This window comes from Cupressus sempervirens, chromosome 3 (assembly GCF_028749045.1).
Source record: "Cupressus sempervirens isolate cs-2001-9-10 chromosome 3, ASM2874904v1, whole genome shotgun sequence".
In the NCBI taxonomy this organism is placed as follows: Eukaryota; Viridiplantae; Streptophyta; class Pinopsida; order Cupressales; family Cupressaceae; genus Cupressus; species Cupressus sempervirens.
Window position 1 is genome coordinate 762,812,228 of NC_143120.1, and position 25,275 is coordinate 762,837,502.

The 25,275-nt window shown below is 35.1% G+C and overlaps 1 protein-coding gene across 1 annotated transcript in view; it reads right to left on the minus strand.

Annotated features, from left to right (window-relative positions):
- Nucleotides 1-25,275, minus strand: part of LOC149569048 (uncharacterized) — a 52,793-nt gene that overhangs the window by 2,636 nt on the left and 24,882 nt on the right. The window lies entirely within an intron of this gene.

The window sequence follows — 25,275 nt, forward strand, 5'->3', positions numbered from 1 at the left end:
CTATTTAAACAACCAGATCAAGAATCCTCTTCAGAAGAATTGGCCTTGTGGCATTTTCAAATAGAAGGTGAGTTGATTAAAATACCTCTAGTCACTATTAGTGAAGCATGTTTCTCAGCAGACCTACAGAGCTGTCAATCAAATATGCACTTAGTCTAGGATAGGATTTCGACGCTTTCAATATGACAGTACTGCATACATGTAGTTCTTATTGGAGGTCAGGTGATAAATCAAAGAGGGCAGTGCTGTACACTTTAATGAACAATATATAAGGTAAGTTGAAGAAGTAATCGCTCTGTGGAATGAATAGATAAAGAGAGTCTCATACACCAATTTGTTGTCTTGCATGGAGGTGACCTTAACAACTACCTTCATCTTTTAACCTTCTATTATGTATATGAAATGCTAAAATGATTCAGAAAAATGCTGTAGTATCAGATTCTTAAAATAAATCTCCTTCTATTAAGTTATAATACAGCAACTTGATATTATGGATGCAAAGAGCTTTGACATTGATTGTATGCACAGAGAGCTTTTGAAACACAAGAATAAAACAATTAACAAAAGGGTAAACCCCACTAATGGTTGAAAACAAATGAAAAAATAAACAAGACTTCTTTATTGGCAAACGTGCCCAAGATGAAAAATGGAAGACAAAAAATAACTTGCAAACAGTCTGACATTGGAGAACTCGCAAAAAATAGGCATACCAAGAAAGAAAATCCTCTGCAATTCAAGCTCAGGGGCACAATTATTAATGATGCCTCAGCAAATTACATTTGACCCCATGACAATGTCATATATAACGGGCCAACACCAGTTAATAACTTTGGATTTAAAGACTAGTAAGTCTCTTGATCCCTTCAACCCAATTAATTGCACACAAGAACCATAAATAGGGAAAACCGATCAATCACCATAGAAATTTAGAACATATGCATAACAGCACACCGTTGAAAATCCAGAAACCAAATAGGTCAAAGAGAGATGAAGACTATCACTAGACCATACCTCAAGACAGATTCTGGCGGTGTTCATTCCATAAGACATCACTAAAGGACTTCAACCATGTCATCTTAACCATATAGCATCAACTTCAAGCAAATAAGGAATAAATCAGATGATTAACAAAGTACATAAACATAACTCCACAACATAAAAGACCAAAACCAAATGGATCAACGATGGATGACGACTGACACTAAACCACACTCAAGAGAGATTTCCATGATGTCTTAAGACATCACTTAAGACCTTCAACCATCATTAAACTATTGTTGGAAGCATAAAGGAGGTTTTACAGTTCCACACATCACTCAAGACCTTCATCCATTCATTCATCTCATACCACTTAAATAAAGCCTAGTGAGATACCCGTGCAGATAAAAATCCCCACCCCTCCACACCCTTCCCACCCTCCCTAACCCCTCAACCAAAAAAAATGAAGACTCTCACACCCCCAGCAATGAGGGAGGAGGTATCCCCCCACTTTCCTGCCATTGCTACCAGGACATCTGGAGACGGCCTGGAGTCTCCAACATGTCTCAGGGACACCTAGAATCCCTTGACTATCTCAGGGACTAATAAAGTCATCTGTCCCAAAATGTCTCAAAAAAAAATTTGCTTTTTTTTACTGTATTTGAAAGCAAAATGTGTTTGTGTGTGGCTGGTTAACAGACATTTTCAGATCATTTGCAAACCTAATATGGGCAATTTATGTTATTTGTAGCTGCTATTGCATACATTGCTGCTGATTATGGTACAGACCCTAAATAAAAATCAGAACTGGGATTTCTATGTTGGTGTTTTCATGTTTATTGGTACTGTCCTATTTATCCAGCAATTCATTGTCCCATTACATTTTCATATATGGTTAATTTCAATGTATAAGTGTTTCATATAATCAGTGATGAATAACAGTGTCACTGTATCAGTCATTGTCAGTAGTCATATTTGGTATGTTTGATGGATACAATTTGTATCTTGGTATTTAGTAATTTGTCAAAGTTTCAATTGAAATGTAATTCATTGAGGGTCATCTAAAATCTTTAGTGGAATACACAATCTCCCAATACTGCTTCTTGCTCAACCAACAAACATGCTCTTAAACAAGTGAAAAGATGTAATCTAAAGTAGATTTGCAAGCTGAGAATCTCCTACCCAATATAAACCTATGGAGCCCATTAATTTGATATGAATGCTCATCACTAGTGAACCCCAAAATTATGAGTACTCTAAATATAGTGAAGAATCTGCCTGGCTATTTTCTAGTGTTGCTCATGGAGCTCTTAAATGAATCAAGAGATCGTGCCTAAAATATATGAAATGTTGAGCCCTAGTGCAAGTCAAGTAGAAAAAACTCCTAATGTGATAGTACAAAGTGTCATCAATAAACGGTGAAGAACATTGAGCCTCAAATTTAAGAATAAAAAGAAAAAAGTCGGATCAAGCTTGAATCAACCATGTGAAACCTGGAGCATACTTCGATGTTGATGGTGATTCTAGAAGTGGACGGAGATATTTGAATCCCAAGAAAGTAGCACAAGAAGGCAAAGTTAATCATTAAAAAAACTTCAATTGAGGATAATTTTTTGCTACTACAAGGTTTAATAGGGAACTCCCTTGATCAAATAGGTTGTCAACATTGAGAGCTGCGAGTGAAACATCTTACTACCAAATCTTGACATTCCAATCCAAAAGGCTACATGAGCACACATTCCAAGCCTAAAGAACTAGTTTCAAGCCATAGATTTCTAGAGACAAAAAAGTGTAGAAGAATCCTAGAAAAAGCCATGTTGATGCTCCGTATATATCTCCTCCTCAAGGTCCTCGTGAAGTAGAGCACCCTCTACATTCATTTGGTGAATCTCCCATCAATGTGCCATAACAATCAAGTGTGAGATGGATTTTATCTTAGCTATAAATGCAAAGGTTTCAAGGTAATTAACATTTAGAACCTAGAAAAACCTCTTTGCTAATCACACTTTGTTCTTATCCACAACAAATTTTGTCCAATAGATCCATGTGCAACAAACAAGTTTCCTTCCCTTTGAAATGTGGACAAGATCTCAAGTATGCTTCCTAATCATAAAACTATACTCCTAAATAGTTGTATCCAACTCAATATTACCAAGAACCTTTCAAAAAGATAGTGGATCAAAGGTAGTAGAAATAAAAACATGTGTAGACCCCTCAAAATGTGAACTAGTGTACTTGGTGTCTTAATGGATTCCCAACACAATCGCTTGCAACTTGTGATGTTAATCAAGCCCAAAGTGGCCTTAAAGTTGAAGAAGAGAATCGTCAACCTTTAAGTGATGATTAGAACTTCTTTGCATTTGAAGTGAGTGAGCAAGACTTCTCATTATCAAGAATTTGTCTAGAAGGATTTGGATCCTTAAAGATCTTTCATCAAGCCCAAGTGAGTCGAATGTCAAAGGAGGTTGCGAGGAAGTATGAGTAAGCTTTACAAGTCCTCAAAAATGAACTACTCTCTCTATGAATAGCTCAAGTGTAGTAGGGTAGAGAAACCAACAACTCTTCACACATCTAGACACCATAAAAAGGCATACTAAGTGAATCCATAGCCATACATTTCTCTATAAGAATGTGACCAATGCAAAAGAACCAAAAACTCTAAAGTGCTTTCCTGTTGATTACTTATCACTCTAAGCTCCAAAGAAGTGACACCCTTTAGAACTTGATAAGGAACCCAATCTTGGATAAAACAAGCACAAGTAATGGCCTTCACCTAGTACCAAGGTGCACAAGATATGGAGTTTAGCATGTGATTTTCCATTTTCTTCAAAGAGATGATCCATTCTACAACACCATTCTATTAAGGATCATATGTAACTAAACATTGCAAATCAATTCCTTTTGAAATGCAAAACTACTCAGAACAATAATTGCCATATTCACCACCATTATTGGTGTGGAAAACTTGTTGTGAAGTTTTCACGCCATCGCCCCAAAACTTTGGGGACCCCCTTTTTTTCAATCGCCTTGGCAATAAATAATTTTTAAAGTTGTCCAAAAATTTCTGCTCTTAGAAAATTTTACTTCTTGGATGCCTTCGGGGCAAGAGGGAGGAGGTTAAATTTATTTTTCACCCAATTTTAAGCTTGATTTTCCAAAACGACTAATTTTATCCTTAGGCTAAACAAGTTTCAAAGAACAACACTTGGCAAGATACAATTGTAAATTTTGTACTTATACAAAAATTTTTTTAAAATTTGGATATAATTGTGCAAAATTGAGTAATTTTTTTAAAATGAAATTTTTGTTAGATTTGAGTTTTTTGGAAAATCTTGAATTTTTTCAGTGAAAAAAATAATAATTTTGTGATGGTGAAATCAAATTGCAAAATCGATTTTGGATTCTAGAGAAATGATTTATTTCTGTTAAAAAATTAAAATTGCATAGCAAAATCAATTTAGATTAAATTGCAAAAATTGGCATAAAATGGATTAAATTTGCGTTAAAGATTTTAAAATATTTAAAGAAATTAGTAATTTAAAATTGAAAAAATCAATTTTGGCTAGCCAAAATCCAATTTTAATGATATATTAATTACTAAATCATCATTAAAGGGAAACACTTAGCATCTCCAAGGCTTTATTTACTTTATCTTTGCAATCTTGGTCTAACCGGCAATTTAAAAAAGTAAATTTCATCTTGGCAAAATTAATTTTTAGCTTATCATTTCATCCAGGCCAGAATTGTGCATTAATTAATGTTTTTTTCTCTCCTAGGTGCAAGTCGGCCAGCTAGAGAAGTGAAGTGAATTGGGTATAAGAGGGATCTCCTTCCACTTACCTCCTCATTCATTCCATCCTCCTCTTCCATGCTTGCGCGAATTTTGAGGAAGGCAGCGATTTTTTTTAAGGAAGGCGATTTTTTCCAAATTTTGACATTTTTGCAAAGGTGGATTTCCATTGTTGGCAATCTGATTTTTTTCCATGAAGGCTGCATTTCTGCCCTAGGAAACTTCTTGTGGCAAATCAGCATTTCTTGCCCTAAGGCGAATTTTGTGGAGCCGAATTTTGTGAAGCCGAAATTTGTGAAGCCGAAATTTGTGGAAGACAAAATTCTAATTTTCTAGAAGGGCTGTGATTTTCTCCTAGAGATTGGACAATTTTGTTGGTGAAGAAAACAAGTGATAAAGTCTGATTTTTTTTGGCACATGCATGGGCAATTTCAAGTGGACAAAATTCTGATTTCTTCGGCTAGGGCATCAATATTTGCAAGGGGCTCGAAATTCTTAGGTCTGATCCAAAATTCAAAAGAAGACCCGGCCATTGGTAAAAATAAATTCAATTCATTTAGAGTTGAAAGTGGTCCTTAAGCGGATTTCGCTCTTTTGTTGTTGTCTAGTTTTATTTTTCTTGATTCTTCTTGCATTCATCATCCACCACTTCATCATCTCATCTTAAATTGAAGATTGGAGATTGATAAGGGTAGAATCCATGATAGGACATTTGAAAAGGCAGAAATAAGCTAGACCACCCTAGGTTGAAGTTGGGAGATATAAGTGTAGTCCATCCTAAGGTAACGGCGAGGCAAAGATAAGTGTTAGTCCTATCCTAAGTTGAAGATTGGAGATTGATAAGTGTAGTGATAAGACTTGGCGAGGCAAAAATAAGTGTAGAATCCATCGATAGAAAGAAGGTTGGAGATCGATAAAGGTAGTCCATATCACTTAGAACGAAGGGGCAAAAATAAGTGTTAAGGATGGTAGATGTTAGTGCAAGCAAGAACCTTAAGGGAACAAACACTAAGAAAGACAGAGGATATGATGCCCAAAACAACTTTCTTCCCGAAAATTAGGCGAATAACCAATACCAATGTCAATACAGTAAATATGATATAGGTAAAAGATAGACTAAAGGAAGGACAATCCCCCATGGCAAAGAAGATATACAGAAGTGGAATTGTACATGCAGCAACTTTTCCTCCTACTTTGCCTTGTCCAGAATTGGTTACGGAGTGCACATTCAGGTTTGATCTGATCAGCAAATCTATCATCTTTGATGAAGGAAAGAGGGTATTGACCAACATTGGCGGACAAGAAATCGAAGAAGCATTAACATTCCCCAATACAAGAGCATGACAGTGGTGATGATGGATCAGACAGCCAAGTCATTTCAAGATAACCAGGAAGCTTATTTCATGCATCTAAAACAGGATTGGCTATACGAGGGAAAGAAAGGAGTAACCAGATCATCGAGGCTCACAGTGGCAGATTTCAAATTAGAATATGGCGATCTCATTTTGCTTCTCAACCGGATCATGGGCCTAGCGCAAGGTATGCAATTCGAAAACTAGATGTACTTCTTTATTGATGAAATTGAAAATGGAAAAAGAAGATTTGATTGGGCTAAGATCATAAGAGAGAATCTAGAGTTGCAAATTAGAATCGTACAAAACCAAAAGCAATTCTACATGGGATCCTATCTATTTTACCTAATTGCTAAATTGTATAAAAGTTCGGGACTTAAGGCCTTAGGAGAAGTTGGCAATGGGCCGGGCCAATATTTGGTGCATGAATGCTATCCACAATTTCATTTGCACAAACAAGGATTACAAAATGTTTTGTGACGCCTTTGCCATGAAGACAGTAAGGGTATTACAAGGGACACCTGCTAAGAGACTTTCATCGAAAGCAGAAGCAAAGATAAAGAAGTATGGGAGTTGGTTTATCCAATTTCCGCAATTCACCTACATTAGAGTAGCGGGAAGTATAGTTTGTCTCATGAGGCTTCCAAGTTACCCACCTGACAAGGTAGTTTTGATGGAATTGGCTAGGCAACTTGAGCATTATGATAGAACAATGAGAAACTAAGGTAAATCAAGGATTACCTTCTCATTCGGAATTGGCAATGATAGTTGCCCCAATGGAGTCACCTTTGCAACTGCGGAGAAGGAATTGGAATGGTATCATCTAAGATGGTACAGAGCAACACAAGGATTCGATCCTAATGGTCTTATCAAGGTATCTCATGGAAATGCATTTAAACATGTTCCCAATATTGAGGACTTTTGGGCCAATGCCAAGGATAACTTTCATGTGAGAAAGCTAGCTTTCTCAAGATTGTCAGTGAACATGATGAGAGATATCAAATGGAGAGGCCTTGATATTCCCGATCAACTGGAAGATGATGGAAATGTGTTGAGAGAAGATTATGATACAGTAGAAGGAACAAAGTTGAATCCAGTAGATTGGGATGATCATCAGGATCCTTCCTTGAAGGCAATTACAAGAGCTATTGATTTGCATACCGACTCGTGGTATAATGAAAGATTAAGGAAGCTACAAAGTCAAAGGATCCCCTTACTTATGAGAAGATGAAGCCAAAAGACGGTCCAACAGAATCAGTCAGACAAAAGGGAGAAGGAAATAGCCGGCAACAAGAACTAGTTAGAATCAAGAAAGAGCTTTGGAGGTTGAGAAAAGTAAAGAAAATCTGAAACCTCCAGCAACGAGACAGCACTGTTAATGTTTAGCGTCAAAAGAAGCAAAACATGAATTACTTGATATACTGAAGTTACTGTTGTTTCCATAAATCACAGAGATATAAGCATACATATATGTATACATATTAATATACACACATACACATGCCTACATCCCTGTAATGCTTCATGGATTATCAACAGTACTGAGAACATATTTATCACCAAACTTCATAATGATCGGGTTCCCTATCATCGGCAAACTTCATAATGATTGGGCTCCCTATTATCGGTAGACTTCATTATCGTGCCTTGTTAATATTATCGGGCACGTATATAAAGTGTTTGTTATTGACTAAACTAAACATGCCTCTAAAGAGGCATGTCTCTACGTGGCCCTTGGGCCACGTAGAGCCATGACTCTTCAGAGTCATGCCCTTTACCCGCATATATAAGTGAGCATGCTGCTGTAGGGAAAGAATCAATTACATGGCATTCAAGTACCTGCAGTCAGCATCAATATTGTAAACGTTACTTTTTGCTATCACCATCAATTTGTTACACAGCAATCCAGTGTTACGATTACTGCAGAAGGAGAAAGATAATCAAATACATTACTGAGATCGCTGCCAAAGATAAGTAAATATATTCTGCATTATTCAAGTAAGATATTCTCTGCAAGCATTTATTTGTAATTGTTTTATCTATCAGAGATCCACAATATTTAACATGGTATTAGAGCTCTACTGATAGGAAAACTTTTGCAAAGTATCCATTCTAATCTGAATTTCAAAAGTTAAAGAAAGAGGTTTTAAAATCAAAGCTTTAAAATGGTGAATCACGTAAGAATAAAAGATAGGCTAGATGAAGCATCAAACTTCTCATCTTGGAAAATCAGATTATTAATAGTGCTAAGAGAGATGGAATTAGAAAAATACATTGAATCAAATTTACCCATGCCTGAAAATGAATCCGAGAAAGTAACATGGAAAAGGCATAATAATAAAGCAATGAAGATCATCATAGACTCAGTAAAGGATTATATACTTCCATCTATAGCTAATCTTAAAACTGCATTTGAAATGTTCTCCTCCATTCAAAATACATTTGAAATTAACAATACAAGTAGATTATTAGCTTTAAAACAAGATCTACTTTATATAAAGATGAAAAGTGGAGAATCCATAACCTCATACTTCTTAAGAATTACTGAATTAAAAGATCAACTTGCAACTATGCAAAACGAAGTGGATGATAAGGAACTAAGCATGATTGCTCTTCGAGGTCTTCTTCTGTCATGGGAAACCTTCATGCGAGGTTGAAGTTCACGACCTGAACTTCCAAAATTTGATCAACTAAATAATGAATGACTCAAGAGGAGTCTAGACTAGCTTCCAGAGGTCTAAGTTCAAATCAAGAGGGAGACATCCAAGCGCTATACACCAAATCAAATAAGAAAAGAAAGTTTAAGAGTAGCAAAAAGGATTTCAACAAAAATCACAAATCTCACAAACAACGTGACTAGTTCAAAGTTAGATGTTTTAAATGTGATAAACTTGGTCACTCTTATTATGTATGTCCAAAAAAGTAGAAAATTCAAGCAGTTTTAGCAAAAGTTAAAGAAGAAAATATTGACAAAATGGAGAAAGAAAATTATGCATTCCTCGTAGCTCTCTCAAGTGAATTAGACACTAATCACAATACTTGGATCATAGATAGTGGAGCTTTTCGTCGCATCATCGGATTTAAAGATAAGTTTGAAACCTTCTCAAAACATGAATCAGAAAAAGTAACTATTGGAGATTATTCCTCTCACCCTATTAAAAGAATTTTGGAATCACACTTCAACTCAAGAATGTCCTATATGTACCAGGGATCAAAAGAAATCTTGTCTCCATCTCCGAACTTGTTAATCAAGGGTACAGAATTGCATTTCAAGAAGATAGAGTTCTATCTTGGACTAAGAACTCATCTATTAAGAAAGCCATCTCGATTGGAGTCAGAGATGGAAGTCTTTATAAGCTTTGTAATAATCAAAATCATAATGTAAACTTAACCCTTAGTAATGATAAGTCAAATTCCTCTGAAATCTGGCATAAGAGACTAAGTCATCTTAACTTTTGAGCCTTATCATCTATAGGGAGAATTGTAAAAGGTCTACCTAATCTGAAAGCAGATCATTCAAGTATTTGTAAAGGGTGTGCATTAGGTAAAAATACTAAACATTCCTTCCCCAAAAGTGATCACAAATCTAAATTCATTCTTGAATTGATTCATACAGATCTTTGTGGTCCTATGTCAATCCCCTCTCTTAATGGATGTTTTTTCTATATAATTTTCATTGATGATTACTCTAGGAGAACCTGGATCTATTTTTTGAAACAAAAGGAGTCATCTGAGGTTTTATCCAAGTTTAAAGAGTTTAAAGCCTTAATTGAAAATCAATCAAGTCAAAAGATCAAAACCCTAAGGTCTGACAAAGGAGGTGAATACACATCTGATATCTTTAAAAACTTCTGTATTTTTGTTGGGATTAAGAGGGAGTTTTCTATACCTTATAATCCTCAACGGAATGGAATAGCTAAAAGAAAAAATAGATCTATTGTTGAATCAGTCAGAGCCATCTTACATGATCAAAATCTCCATTACTCATTTTGGGCTAAAGCATCCAATACTGTTGTCTACATTCAAAATCGATGCCCTCACCCCATATTAGAAAATACCACCCCAGAATAAGTATTTACGGGGATTAAACCAAATTTAAGCCACTTGAGAATATTTGGATGTCCGGTCTATATTCACATACCAAAAGAAAAAAGAACCAAATTGGAGCCCTCCGAGAAAAAGGGAATATTCATTGGATATAGTGAAACTACAAATGGATACAAGATCTACATTCCTGGGCAAAGGACAATTGAAATTAGCAGAGATGTAATATTTGAAGAAGACACTGCCTTTAAAATTTTTTGTAATAGTGATGAATCTATTTCAGAAGAAGATCTACCTACAGAAATTGAGATGGAGGATAATTCTGACTTCTCTTCCTTGCCTAATCATATAGAACCTAAAAACATCAACAATAACAATAAGAAGAGACCCCTTTGGGCTAGAAAAATGTTAGAAAAAAATCAAATTGAACCAGATGAAGTAATTCAAAAAAGTAAAAGGACCAAAAATCAATCTTGTTGTGTTGCACTACTATCTGAACTCTTAAAATCTGAACCTACTAGTGTTGAAGAAGCACTTTCACATCAATCTTGGAAGGAAGCAATGATTGAGGAATATAACTCTATATTGAAAAATGATGTATGGGATGTTGTACCAAGACCTAAGAACAAATCAATTGTCTCTTCCAAATGGTTGTTCAAGATTAAACATGCTTCAAATGATAGTATTGAAAAATACAAGGCAAAATTTGTAGCCCGAGGTTTCTCTCAAAAAGAAAGTATTGATTATGAAGAAACTTTTGCCTCTGTTGCCAGGTACACTTCAGTCAGAACAATCCTAGCAATTGCAGCATCCAAAGGATGGAAAGTACATCAAATGGATGTCAAAACAACATTTCTCAATGGTAAGATTGAAAAAGAAGTTTACATTGAACAACCAGAAGACTTCAATACTTATGACAGCAAGACTCATGTTTGTAAATTAAAGAGAGCACTTTATGGACTCAAACAAGCTCCCAGAGCCTGGTATGAAAGAATAGATAATCACCTATTGAAATTAGGATATGCCAAAATCTATACTTCAAAACTGAAGGTGATGATATGATTATTCTTGTACTATATGTTGATGATTTGCTAATTATAGGTGAGGAACATCTCATAAAAAAATGTAAGCAAGAACTCACTGCAAAATTTGAAATGAAAGACTTAGGATTACTTCACTACTTTCTGGGATTAAAAGTCTAGCAATAAAACAACTGTATTATACTAAATCAGGGAAAATATACAATTGATATCTTAACCAAATTTGGAATGATGGAATGCAAACCGACTGCAAACCCTACTTACTACAGACAAATTATTGGATCCCTAATGTATTTGGTCAATACTCGTCCGGATATTTGCTATGCAACTCAGACTTTGAGTCAATTTATGTGTGCTCCTAAGAAGATTCATTTACATCCAGCTAAATACATATTGAGATATCTGAAGGATACTATTGGAATGGGAATCAAATATGACAAAGTCAACATTGAACTACTTGGATATTCAGATTATGATTGGGCTGGAAGCTCCGTTGAGCGAAAGAGTACTTCAGGATATTATTTCAATCTTGGATCTGGTATGATTTCTTGGTCTATTCGAAAACAAACTTCAGTAGCTTTGAGCTCCACCAAAGCAGAGTACATTCCATCTTTCTTGGGTGCTAGAGAAGTTGTATGGCTACAAAAGTTGCTATCAGATCTCTTCAAAAGACATTTGAAGCCCATTGTGATTTATTGTGATAATCAAAGTTGTATTAAGCTTTCTTCTAATCCAATATTTCACAATCGCTCCAAACATATTGAAATTTCATTTCATTACATTAGAGATATGGTGAATCGAGGAGTTATTCAATTGGAATACATATGTACTAATGAGCAAATTGTTGATATCCTTACCAAGCCTCTTGCTAAAGTGAAACTGAAATACTTCAAAAAAAAACTTGGTATGATTAATTGTAAGGATAAATTTTTGAAATAAAATATTTATTTCATTTGAGTTTATGCCTCCATTGGTTACTTAGTAGTATTTGATATGTAATAAAAAGTGACGATCTTTCATAGACATATTCATTTGTAGAAAATTATTTACAAGGTGACAATCTTGTAAATAATAAACCTATTATGTGCTTCTCTAGACATTGCTTAAGTGCAAGTAGAGATTATATGTGCATCTCTAAACATTGCTTAAGTGCAAGTAGAGATCTTGAAAACTTAATCACAATGGATATCTCTGAACATTGCTTAAGTGCAAGTAGAGATCATTTACTATTCATATTGTGTTGCTTATATGATGATTCTAACTTAATTAATGTTTTACTTCTCCCTAGCTAAAGAGGGAGTGTTAATGTTTAGCGTCAAAAGAAGCAAAACATGAATTACTTGATATACTGAAGTTATTGTTGCTTCCATAAATCACAGAGATATAAGCATACATATATGTATACATATTAATATACACACATACATATGCCTACATCCTTGTAATGCTTCATGGATTATCGGCAGTACTGAGAGCATATTTGTTAGCAAACTTCATAATGATCGAGTTCCCTATCATCGGCAGACTTCATCATGATCGGGCTCCCTATTATCAACAGACTTCATTATTGTGCCTTGCTAATATTATCGGGCACGTATATAAAGTGTTTGTTATTGACTAAACTAAACATGCCTTTGAAGAGTCATGCCCTTTACCCGCATATATAAGTGAGCATGCTGCCGTAGGGAAAGAATCAATTACACGGATTCAAGTACCTGCAGTCAGCATCAATATTGTAAACATTACTTTCTGCTATCACCATCAATTTGTTACACAGCAATCTAGTGTTACGATTACTGCTGAAGGAGAAAGATAATCAAATACATTACTGAGATCGCTGCCAAAGATAAGTAAATATATTATGCATTATTCAAGTAAGATATTCTCTACAAGCATTTATTTGTAATTGTTTTATCTATCAGAGATCCACAGTATTTAACAAGCACGCAGCACCGTCAAGGGAAAATATAATTGAGGCTAGAAGCCAAGAAGATAACACAAGTGAACAAAGGACTGTGGTAGAAGTAAGCTCTAAATCAGAGACAAGTGGTTACAGTAATAGCACCGAGTACTCTCCTCTCTCAGAGAACCAACGTGAAGATGACATGGCCATTACTAATGAAGAAGAAGATGGGTCGATTGATATTGAGGCAATAAGTCAGGCACCCGAGGCCGTTGGTGATGCTTTGTTAGTCGAACCAAATCCAAATTTGGGGAGATGCATCGCACCACTATGGTTAAGGCAAATTCTTATGCCAAGAGGCGAGGTAGTACCTACCCGAACAGTTGAAGACATCCAAGGACTAATAGAAAAGGGTGATAGTGAGAACCAAAAACAAATGGCAAAAATGGTGGCAAAGATAATCAAGAGAGCGACAATGATGGTCACCGAAAGGTTCAGATTGCTATACCAACAGTTAACAAGGCATTGGATGAGATTGCGGCCCAAGAATATGAGATAGTGGAACATAATTTGGGAAGAAACACAGATGATATGAAATGTGAAGAGATCTAGGAGGGTATAGCTTCAATCAGAGAAAAGTTGAGGAAGGCAAATAAAAAGATCATAAAGTTGGAGGCCAAGAACAAATATTGGAGAGATTGTCAGCCTATCCAACAACTGCACCAGGCAACCCTTCCTCAAGACAGCGGGAGCAATATAGAAGAGATATGGGCTCAGCTACATGAAGTCAGGGATTGGATCCATGATACAATCCAAGATGGGTGAAATTTCTTGCCTTCCTTTATCTCGACATTCCAGTCATTAGTGTCCGTTAGAAACAAATTCAGAGTATTTGAAGAGGAGTGGAAGGATTTCCTTTCGATCAAGGATTTAGCTATTCCTAGGCTACAAGCATTCATTGGGCTACCGGAGGCATATTTGGAAAGGGCCAAGTTGGTTGATGAAAGAGGATTGAGTACGGTTGAGTCTTGGTTTGTTGCCTTGACTACCAGATTGAGAATACTTGAGGAGATACAGAATGCAGTTGCACAGCACAGCCCAAGCGTCGACACTTCCATTTCAACCATGATAAGCAACGTTGGGGTGGCACTTGATTTTGAAAACATCAGAGAACAGTATATTGATGAGACAAGACTTGGATCAAGATTGGATGAGTTAGGAAAGGTTGCTATCAAGAAGAAACATTTGGGCACCCTTTCCTCCCTCGATGCCTTTATCAGATTTGCAAAAGAGTATGAAAAGGACCATGAGAAGACACTATAGACAGCAAGCAGCATGATGAAATCGGCTGAGCTCAAGATAAAGCATACACCTTGCCCTCCCATGTAGGAAGTCAACGAAAGGCTAGCTAGGTTCATTGCCTTAGCTAAAAGAACGAAAGAAAAAAAGAGATTTATATTAGAAGATCATTTGATGTAAGCCCAAGTGGCAATTTCTCTTTCTTCTAGGGTAGGACAAGTGTCTAATTCTAATTGGCCACCATTTTGGTGCCTTCTCATTGGTTGCTACTTTTCCACTTTTTCATTGGTCCATTGGCGAGGTGGCATCTTCTCATTGGCCGATGGGGTGGCAACCCTAATTAGGGTTTCTAGGATTCAATCTGGATAATCAATTTTGCCTCTTTATCTCTACCGTCGATTGTACATTTTTGGCCTCTATACAAGGCCATTTGCTCTCATTTGTAATGGTCGAAAAAAATTGTTGCATAAGATAATGCCAAAATTGCCTCTCTTTATCATTGTTGTGACTTACATGGTGATTAAGAACATTTGGTATTGTTGCATGGTTTCTACTTCCGCTAGTTAGAATAAGATTTCCTTTAAAGTTGCTAAAATAGATTTCATTTCAAGTTGCTACGCAAGATTAAGAGTAGATGGATAGTTGCATGGTAGCACTAGTGGATGTTTGATAGGGAATAATAACGCGGCTTGTTGGGAAGCCTTGTGTGGTAAACTAGTTCATTTTCCTTTGAATCACTGCATCTATGGAGGTAAAGCCACGGGTTAACTTTCATTAGATTCGATCCTCGTCCATTTGCTAATCTTTCCATTCATAGGAGTAGGAACAGAATAGCAAGTAGTTAGGAGTTGGAGTTTTGAAGAGGAAAGTTAAAAAGACGTAAGTTGTAAGAACATTCACCCTCCATCACCATCACCTTCTCCATCAACATCATCTGACATTCACACGGAATCACCATCACCATCATTCCACCAAAGACCAAGTTATCTTTGAATACTAAGTTAGTATCCACAAGTGTAAGGAACATTGGACTTATTCTCATGTCCCATGAGTATTAACTTTTCAAGAGAGGAATTGTGTGTTTGATACTCCGTATCAGATATTCAATGGCTAATATGTTATGGGGTATAAAAACTAACATCAACAAAACTTTGATCGTATTCATTGACTATTGCTCTATAAAAAAATTCAAGTCTTGAAAATACTCAAAGGCATGGGGATTTGACCTAAGAAAGTATACCCAAATATACTCAGAAATATCATGTGAGGAATGTCAAAACATGTATGTTACTATTGAAGAAAGGTATGGAAATAGTATAAAATCACTATGTACTAGAACCAATTTTTTGAAACTCACTATTCTTTCCCTTTGTCCAACTTTTCTTCAAGATGCGTACCAAGAATGCAACCTTGACAAACACTAATAACCATTGGTTATTGCTAGAGGTAGTAGTGCTTAAGATGACCAAATTGTTCATGCCATAACTTACTCAACTCATCAAAATGAGTAAGCAAAATAATTGAGGGAAGATCAACAATGAAATGAAAATAAAAGATATGAGATTGATCATCACCTCTCCCATTGAAACTATAGAGCCATTGTGCATCTCACTAATAATCATTGAATTGGAAGTGAATTCAACCCACTTGCCTAAACTTGTGTAATTGTTATGCTAAACTAATAGGAAAAATGACACAAGAAGATCCTAAAATGTGTCATTGCCCACATCAAAAAACACTTTCCCACACATCTCAGCTAGAGTGTCATCCCCTATCAAATAGTAGGCATAGAACAAGGCTCCAAAGCTGAGAATATCTACTCTGATGAACTCATGTGATGTGAGGCACCAAGCATATGGCTGTAAAGAAACTACTATAAGGGCCTCAACATTTCCATTATCTTTTGTCTTGTTATGCTCCTCGTGAACTTTGCTTTATTGACTCAAAAACATTGATATTATTCTTTTCCAAAATGTATCAAGTGATTTATTCGTTTCTTCAAACATTGTGTTCATCGTGATTATGTCTTTTATAATAAGCACATTTGACCTTTTTCTTAGACTTGGCAACTTTTCAAAAAGAGATCTCCTTGGCTAATATTGAGGCAGCTAATCTATAATCCTTTTCTACTTACCATATTTTTGTTTCTTATCCTCATTACATGATTTCTTTTGTTATTTGGTGTCTTCGTCAACAACCAAGGCATGCAACTTGGAAAATTTTAGATAGCACATTGGATCAACTTATCATGTTTCGTAGTTATAGACATGAAAAAGTTATCCAAAGATGTGTGGTAACTTGAGTTTCCAACAGCACTCTTGGTGGCATAGTGTTGCCTAAGTTTCAGTCCATATGTTTTTTGCTTTAGGGTTTAAAATTAAGTCAAGTGTCAATGTATTGAGTCTGAGTATAGATTTCCCATAGGATGGCCTTTCTTCTCATCTTCCCTTTGAGATAACCTAATGCGGGAAATCATATGAGCAATACATTGATTCTTGGCTACATGATTAGGTTTGGGAGGATTTGTTATGCATTTTCTTGATAAGAAGGCCTCAATATCTCTAATGATTCATATTCTTTGTTCCTAATCATGTTGAATACAAGATTCATGTTGAGAAGCAGTTCTTTATGAAAGCATTTCTTCATCTCTAAAAGTTTCTAAATCCATGGTCTAAGATCTATATCTAGAGAAGGATACATTTTCACAGATATAAACAAAGCAAATGCAGAAGAGAACAATGAAGACTGAAGTTGATTGATATACAGATCATGAGAATAGTTCAGAATCAAGTTCAGTTGAATTCAATACAGAATGAATGCTTAAAAATGCAAAAATGGCGAAAGAAACCAATCAAAGGTGATAAGACTTCTTTTGAAAATAAAATCGACGGCTCAAATGCAAATCATAATAAACTACGTGCTGGAGAAAAGTCAAATTAATGAAAAACTACACGTCATTGGTCAATTGAGAAGTCAAATAGTTTAAAGAAAGACTGCAAGTCGTGTATGTTCTCAGCCACCCGATTTAAACAGATCTACAATTCTCGCTATGTCACTATAAAAAGTTGATCAATCTTTAAGTAAAGCGACATAGTGAGGGAATGACATGTGTCTCAATGGGCCCATTACATTCTACAGAGTACAAATAAGTCAAAGTCAGATACTCCATGCAATGAAGTGATGCCAAGTGTATGCCACAATGTACCTAGTTGGAAAGGTCTCTGCAAAACAAAGAGATGTAACATCATTTTATTACCACCGTCAGATTGAGATGGATCCACCGTCGTTGCTATCTCGCTATAAAAAGTTGCTTGGCCATTATTCTATGCAACAAAGCGACAATCCAACACATGTATGAGGGACCCGCGGTGGAAATTATAAAGGAAAGTCTCAACGTTTAAAATCACGATCGTTGATTTATAATTGACAGTCAGAATTTGAAAATGCAATGACCATTGGAATATGAAATGAGCAATTTGGCGCGAGGCAACAGAAAATAAAAGAAACAGTGATCGTCCATAGGATTTTTTGAAGATTGTAGGAAGTTGAATGGTCATCATGTGTTTTAGAAACATATTGGATTTAGAATCAGCAGTGGAGAAGATACCACATGTTCGTATGACTGGACAATTTCATATTTGATTTTCTTTTTATTTTGTGACTATTGCTCTGCCAGAATTAAGAAATGATAGAGAACTATAAATGTAACTTCATTTAACATAACATAGGTCAGCAAACTTGAGAGAGAATGGTTCTGTATTTCTATTTACAATATTTTCTTTTCATGTTTTGTAGTTCATGCATTAGATAGCTTTTGCACTTAGAGTTGAAAAACAATTGTGTATGATCCTGTAAATAACTAGATGGATTCCACTTTGTTTTGATATTTGCAGTACAGTAATTCCATTTGCTACTTCATATATGGTTTTGTTTCTTCTCTTGATAGTTTCATACATGTTAGATATTTCATTGGGAATTAAAGGATAATGTATGCGAATCTATTGGATACTTGTTGAATTCCATTTCAGTCAAGGCTAACAGCCAAAGCAATTCCACTTGCCCTCATATGTATAATCCTTTCTTTCCACTTCTACATTTAGATGAGTAATTTGCATTTACAATAGAATTAGAAGTCAGAAAATATCAAGATAATCTACTGCAATCATTCCATTGAGTGTGATAGGTTATTCATATACATCTTGCCTGAGCTATTTGTGCCTACAAACAACTTTGTTATCCTTTACTGCTCTCAGGTTAAGAGCTTATAATATCAAGAATTTTGATCACATAAAGACATATTCATTGCATATTATTGCAAGAATCATAGGGAGCTGTACCTAATCAATTCAGAGAGCAGTGATAGGATACATATACTGACCCATTTGTTGGTAAACATCCTTTTGTTTCTCCAAACATTGGGTATCAAAGAGTCAAGATTATCAAATATAATAGGAGAACAGACTGTTAACCAACACATAGCAAGTAGAAATAAAAATTGAATAATCAAGACCAAGCTTAGAGAGAATACGACAAATCAATTCTTCATCTTTTGTTTTCAAATTCCACATTGTTTCAACCATAGTTCAAAATCTCGTTCTCTGCCACTTATCAACAAGGCAAAAAAAAGATCCCAGCAAATATCAAAAATAAATCGGTAACTTCTCAAGAAAATATCGAGAATTTTAAAAAAATGACTTCAATTTATTTAGAAATGCATTTTTTTTGCATAATTCAATAAATTGCATCTAATGAATCAATAGATGAGTAAACAAAACAAACAAGCTGATTTAGATATATATAAATGCAATATGTAACAAAATTGCATCCTCATGTGGAATGCCAATGGCTGGCAGCCATAGTTAAAGACTTTGAACTATAAAGCAAACTAAAAATAGCAAATTGTCTCCGAAAAGATAAGCAAATACAAATGTTACATACAATATGAAATAGTCTACATCTTCTTCTTTCCCTTCCCAATAGCTCTACTAAAAACTATGGGAGTGGGGGTTTCTAGCACTAGCAGTCCAATGTGGTTGTGGTTGTGACTCGCTGAGAATGAGCAAGCTGATCAAGAATTTCATAGACAAGTTTGGATTGATTAGCAAACCTTGGGAGCAGATTTTCAGGATGAATTGCCTTTTTGGGAAAAGACCACGATGGGGAAAAGGTGGGATATTTCAGAACCAAGATTTGCAACGAAGACTTGGAAAAGTCACGATTCCTTCATTCGATGGTTCAGAGAAAATTTAAACAAGACCATGGGTACAAAAACTAGACACTTTCTTCTTGCTCAAACCAATGCTAGAAGATGAGGCTATAAAATATGCGTCTTTGCATTTGGGAGACAGTGCTCATGCATGGTTGTATCATGGGTTGATTGCCTCAGGCCATGATCATATTGTATTTTATACGGGACTTATAGAGAAACTCATAAATCATTTTGATAAGAAAGATACCAAATCGAACTTTAGGGAACTAGCTCAGTTGAAACAATGGGGACCTGTAGAGAATTTTATCTAAGATTTTCAAAAGCTTTCAATTTCAATAGCAAATATCTCAAAAGGAGAGTGGTACTTTTCTAGATGGTTTAATAAAACCTTTGAGAAATTGGGTTAAGGCTTTAAACCCAAGAAGTTTGTAGGATGATATCAAAAGAGCAAGAGATGGAAGCATCAACTTCAAGGAGTAAGTACTTACCAAGAAACCTTCATTATTAGAGGGAAAAAGATTAAAAACTCTCACACAAATATTCTGATTAGTCCAAAATGGTTTGAAAAAACCATGATGTCCATCAGGTTAAATTAGCCTACGACTTTGATATAATTTATGTCGAAGGGAAATGAAATGTACTAGTTGATGCTTTATCAAGAACACCACATTTATGTTCAATTGAAGAGATAACAGCTGATCAGAACATAGCTGAATTCGCAAAAGATGTTTGGGCTTCAAATTAGAAGGCATTACCTATTGTTTAGAGGGAAAAGGGATATGCTTTAATTGGATGTAGACCTCTACTTTCCAAGCCACAAAAACATTCAAAAAGGATAGGATAATGAGGAAAGAGATAATTCCCAAATATGGTTCCTCTTTATAACCCAAATTAGATTAGCAAAGACCCAAAAGAGAAAGGGCGTTAATTCTAAATTCGCATTATAAAGAAGAATACAATATAAGGAAATGCACTCTTTGGCCTTTATAGGATTATATGTATGCAAAATTAAACTAATTGATTAAATAATGTAGATCTAGATGCTAAGTGTATACAATCAGCCCAATTAAGATATAGATCTAAGATAAAAATATGTAATGAAAAAATATATAAAATTCTCACCTTAAGATATGTAGTAGAAGAGGTATTTTAGCTCCAAAAATCACATATCCAAGCCTATTTCTAATTATCCGACTACATATCTCAAAACTAAACGACGTAACGGACGAAACCCAAAAATTGATCTTCCAAAAAAGCAACAGGATCCAAGTCAACCTAGAGGGTTGGATTCCTATGGCGTTGATGTGTACCAAGGACACTGTAACAGAGTTGAACCAACTCCTCCAAAAAGCTCTTAGGGAGTAATTTCCAAATCCGTGTGTGAAATCCTACTATCTTGTTCCTACACACAGAAAGTGGAGGATTTTTGTTGTTTGGTGGATGAAGGCTTGCCTTGGTCAAGCCCTATATTGAAGAATCAACCTTAAAAATGATAAATGTAAATGCCAATGACTTAAACAAGATAAATGATAGGATTCACCTTGCTTAAAATCCTTGTCAATTAGGATTTTGTTTTGCAATGTGTTGTAGATCTTAAATTCGGTATATGAATGTAGGGTATCTCCACAATTTGCAATGAATCTAACATAATCCCATCATAGTGCCATGAATGTAAGTGTGCATCAATGTAGAAGATGATGAATGCTTCAATGTATATCTCCTCTCGTGATGGCCAACAATACACTAGATCTTGAAGAGAAAATGATCACAAAAGATCCTTCAATGCTTGATAGAAATCTCCCTCGCTCAAATGCTTGAATGCTTGATTGTCTTATCATGCATTGCCTATATATTCAAGCACATCTACTTTGTACACATCTATTATCATTTTATTATTGATCCTCATTGAGTCCAGTCAATTAGGGATCATATAATTTTGTCTCTCTTATTTGTGTTATCTATTAAGCTTCTAGATCTTGGCATTTCATTCATTGCCTTAAACAAGTTCTTACATTGTGTCACAGTCATAGGAGTGTTCATTGTTTAGCCATTGGAGAGTTTTTTGCTTTAATTTTTGGAGGCTCGCAATTCAAATCACGAGTACTAGAAGCTTGTGGGAGTGTCTAAGAGAGATTTTACCTCACCATTGAGTCTGAATGGTCGTTTCAACTAATTTTGACTCTAAATTTGTCTGCCTTGGGCAAAAGCCAAATTTGAGGCAAAAGAATGTGCAAATCAGACTTGTGAAGCCTGACTTATAAGTAGGGACAAAATTTATGGAATTTTTAGATTTGCACATTATCTTCAAATTTTGGAAATTAATTTATGAAAATTTTCTTATTGGTATATTCTGCAAGAATTGGTGTTTTCTATGGGTCTCATCCCTTGTTTATCAATTTTGTCAAATCTCTAGTGCAAGCACAGACATGCTATCAAATCCGCACATCATGGACCGAGCAGTAACATTCCAGCCTACCCACTTGCATAGCGACACCGACATTGGAGAACCCTGACATCCTACAACCCCATCAGCTTCACAAGTTGTCTTGCCTTTGTTAGCAACATTGAGGGTTCCTATATAAAAGCGAACTATTTGTTGTCTCCCCCATGCATGCGGGATCTTTAGTAAACATCGCCTGTAGCCTACTCACCTTAGCGATCTGCTCAAAACTTCAAAGAGGCATAGTGCAATTTTTCACTCGCACAAATGAAAATTGACAACAAGAAAAGCCATCAAGATTAACTATTGAATGTTACAAGTGATTTCACATAGTTATCTTGGGGAGAAAACATGTCTTTAGGCCCATATAGAATGTTGACAACATACAAGAGGTTTTACAATACTATGTGTACAATTTGGGGGATTTATGAAAACACATATCCATTGCATATCACTCAAATAGGCCCTAAAACACATCTTATATGCCCAAATATAATATAAGAGAGGAAAATAGCATGAAACGAAAAGTAAATTCATGGGAAGACAGAAATAAGGTGTTATATGTTCATGAAAAAACATTTAAGATTTTATATAAAGAAGTAAAAAGTGTGAGATAAGAGTATAAAACATATGAACTACTGATGTACACAAATAAAGAAGATGATAAGTGAATGTAAAGCATGAGAAATGAATTATAAGACATGCATAAGACATTTTAGTATATTAAAAAATGATAACGTAAATTGGTCTCTATAATAATATCACATCAACGTCCATTATGTGTAATATAGGCTTGTTAAAGCATAAAAAATTGGTTTCCAGTCTATGTTTTTCTATCAACAAGCCTATAGTCCTGAAATTTGGCAAAGGATAAATCATGTGGAGACCTAAATATTTGTTTTCAATTTTACACTGAGAAACTGTCACAAACGGATTTCTCAGGTCTTAACTATACAACTAACATACCAAAGAAATACAGTTATTACTTCATTTTCATAGGAAAATAGTTATGTTAGTCATGTTCGTGTGAATGAAATTTACGGCTAAAATCAATTAAACAAAATTTCTTAACTAGGAATTGAAAAACACCATCAAAGAATTTACTATGGAAATTAAAATCTACATACCATGGAATTCGAGATCAAAATAAATCTGGGAATGCTTTTGCAACCACCCAAGTTAGTTCACAAATACCACTATAACAATATCAAATGACGACTACCATCCAATACCACTATATCAAAATCAAATGACGATTACCATTAAATACCACTATATCAATTAGGACATCACATACCACTGTATCAATTAGGGCATTGATTACCATTGGATCATTCTGGGCATCAGATACCGCTATATCACTTAAGGCTTCATATACCACTATATCATTTAGTGCTTTAGATACCAATGTATCATTTAGGGCTTCGGATACCACTATATCATTTAGGGCTTCGGATACCACTGTATCATTTAGGGATCATTTAGGGCTTCAGATACCACTGTATCATTCCTTTCCTTTAAATTTGCTTAACTTTGGCAATAACATAAGATTAAAAGATATGCTTATATTCATTATTCTTTTAAATGAAAGATTGAAATAACAATCCATTAAATAAATCTATCTCTCGCAACTAAGTGTAAAATAATTGTAACAATGATATAACTCAATTAATCTTACCTTCTTGCATATACATCATAAAAGTAAAAATACCTGTTTCCGCCAAACGTTTGAATGCATAACTTATCGTTGTCTGATGCACGTCTGACATCTTGTGGAGAGGGGAAACATTGTCAAGGGCTTAACCACCCAACCTCGGACCAAAACTTATCCCCACACAATCTCTAACGAAAAAGGGCCTCCCTACCCAAAATAGACAGGGAACATCTTGTCATCCACTGAGCATCCTGGTATCTAATCACGCCACTCGACTCAACAGCGAAGAATACAATAAACATGATCATGCATGAGTTATTAAATGATTCTTTTTTAAAATGATAAACAATGTTATGTCATAACTAATTCTATTTCATGTTATTGCAGATTCCTTTCTCTCACCTCTTCACCCTTTTCCTTGGTTGTACAGCCAGGTGAGTCTCAAGTGTTAGAATCTCAGAGCAACCCGCTCTTTCTATTAATCCTTAACTGGTAAAAGAATATTATATGTTTTCAATTTATCACAAACTATGACTTGAAAGAATATGTTCTTTAAAACTAGCAAAAATATCCTCGACTCTTATTTCCAATTTGCATATTTAAATCATGATTTCATTGCATCATCAATAACTGTTTCTCAAGAGGTTCTATCTGATGATTATAACTACAATTTAGCTATTATGGAATTTGGAAACCAATAGGAAATGATAAGAAATATACAGCTATGCTTGGAACATGATTGATTATATACTTCCAGCTTTTTCACAAACTTCTTTTAAAGAAAGAGACATGCATAAATATTTATCAGCTGACTCTAAAATTTATTAGCAAATGGTTTATGAATCCATGCTATAACACATCAATATGCTTATTGCTAAGAAACTCTCTAAAGTATAAGTGATGGTAAATCACAGCTACAGCTATGAAAATCGCTTGTAAAAATAATTATCATGGGAATAGCATGAACTGGATTTGTTTTTCACATGATCTGATATAAGTTTGGGTCTGTCTTGAAGTATTTGCAAAACCGATTTGGTAACCAGCTCTCCTGTAGTTGCTAAGAATGTATCCAAATGCTGAGATACTCAATCTTCTGTGATGATCGATTCACACACAGCAAGGTTCTAAGGCGCTGCTTGTGAATAGAAACTACAGATTTAAATAACAGTGAATCCGAGTTCTAAAGTGCTGCTTGTGAATGGAAAATACTGGTTGAAATAGCTGTGAATCCGGCACATCAAATAATTGGAAATCGGGTGTATGATGGACGGAGAGGAGACTGGAACGTAGCAGAAAGTAGTCGGGTGTATGAATGTTATGTCCGACTCTCTTACGGCTTCCATATAAAAGACAAGTCGAGATTTCTTGGCTTCCGTAACATAAAAGATTATTTTCCAATTTATCATGCCAAGTGTTTAATCGGTTAAAAGCAAGAAGAATAAAATTGGAAATAAAGTTGGAAGATTATAATTTGAACATTATTATAATTTTATATTTATATATACATGTAAATATAAATGAGGTGACATCATTTTATTAAATTATCATAATATAATGGCGTCATTT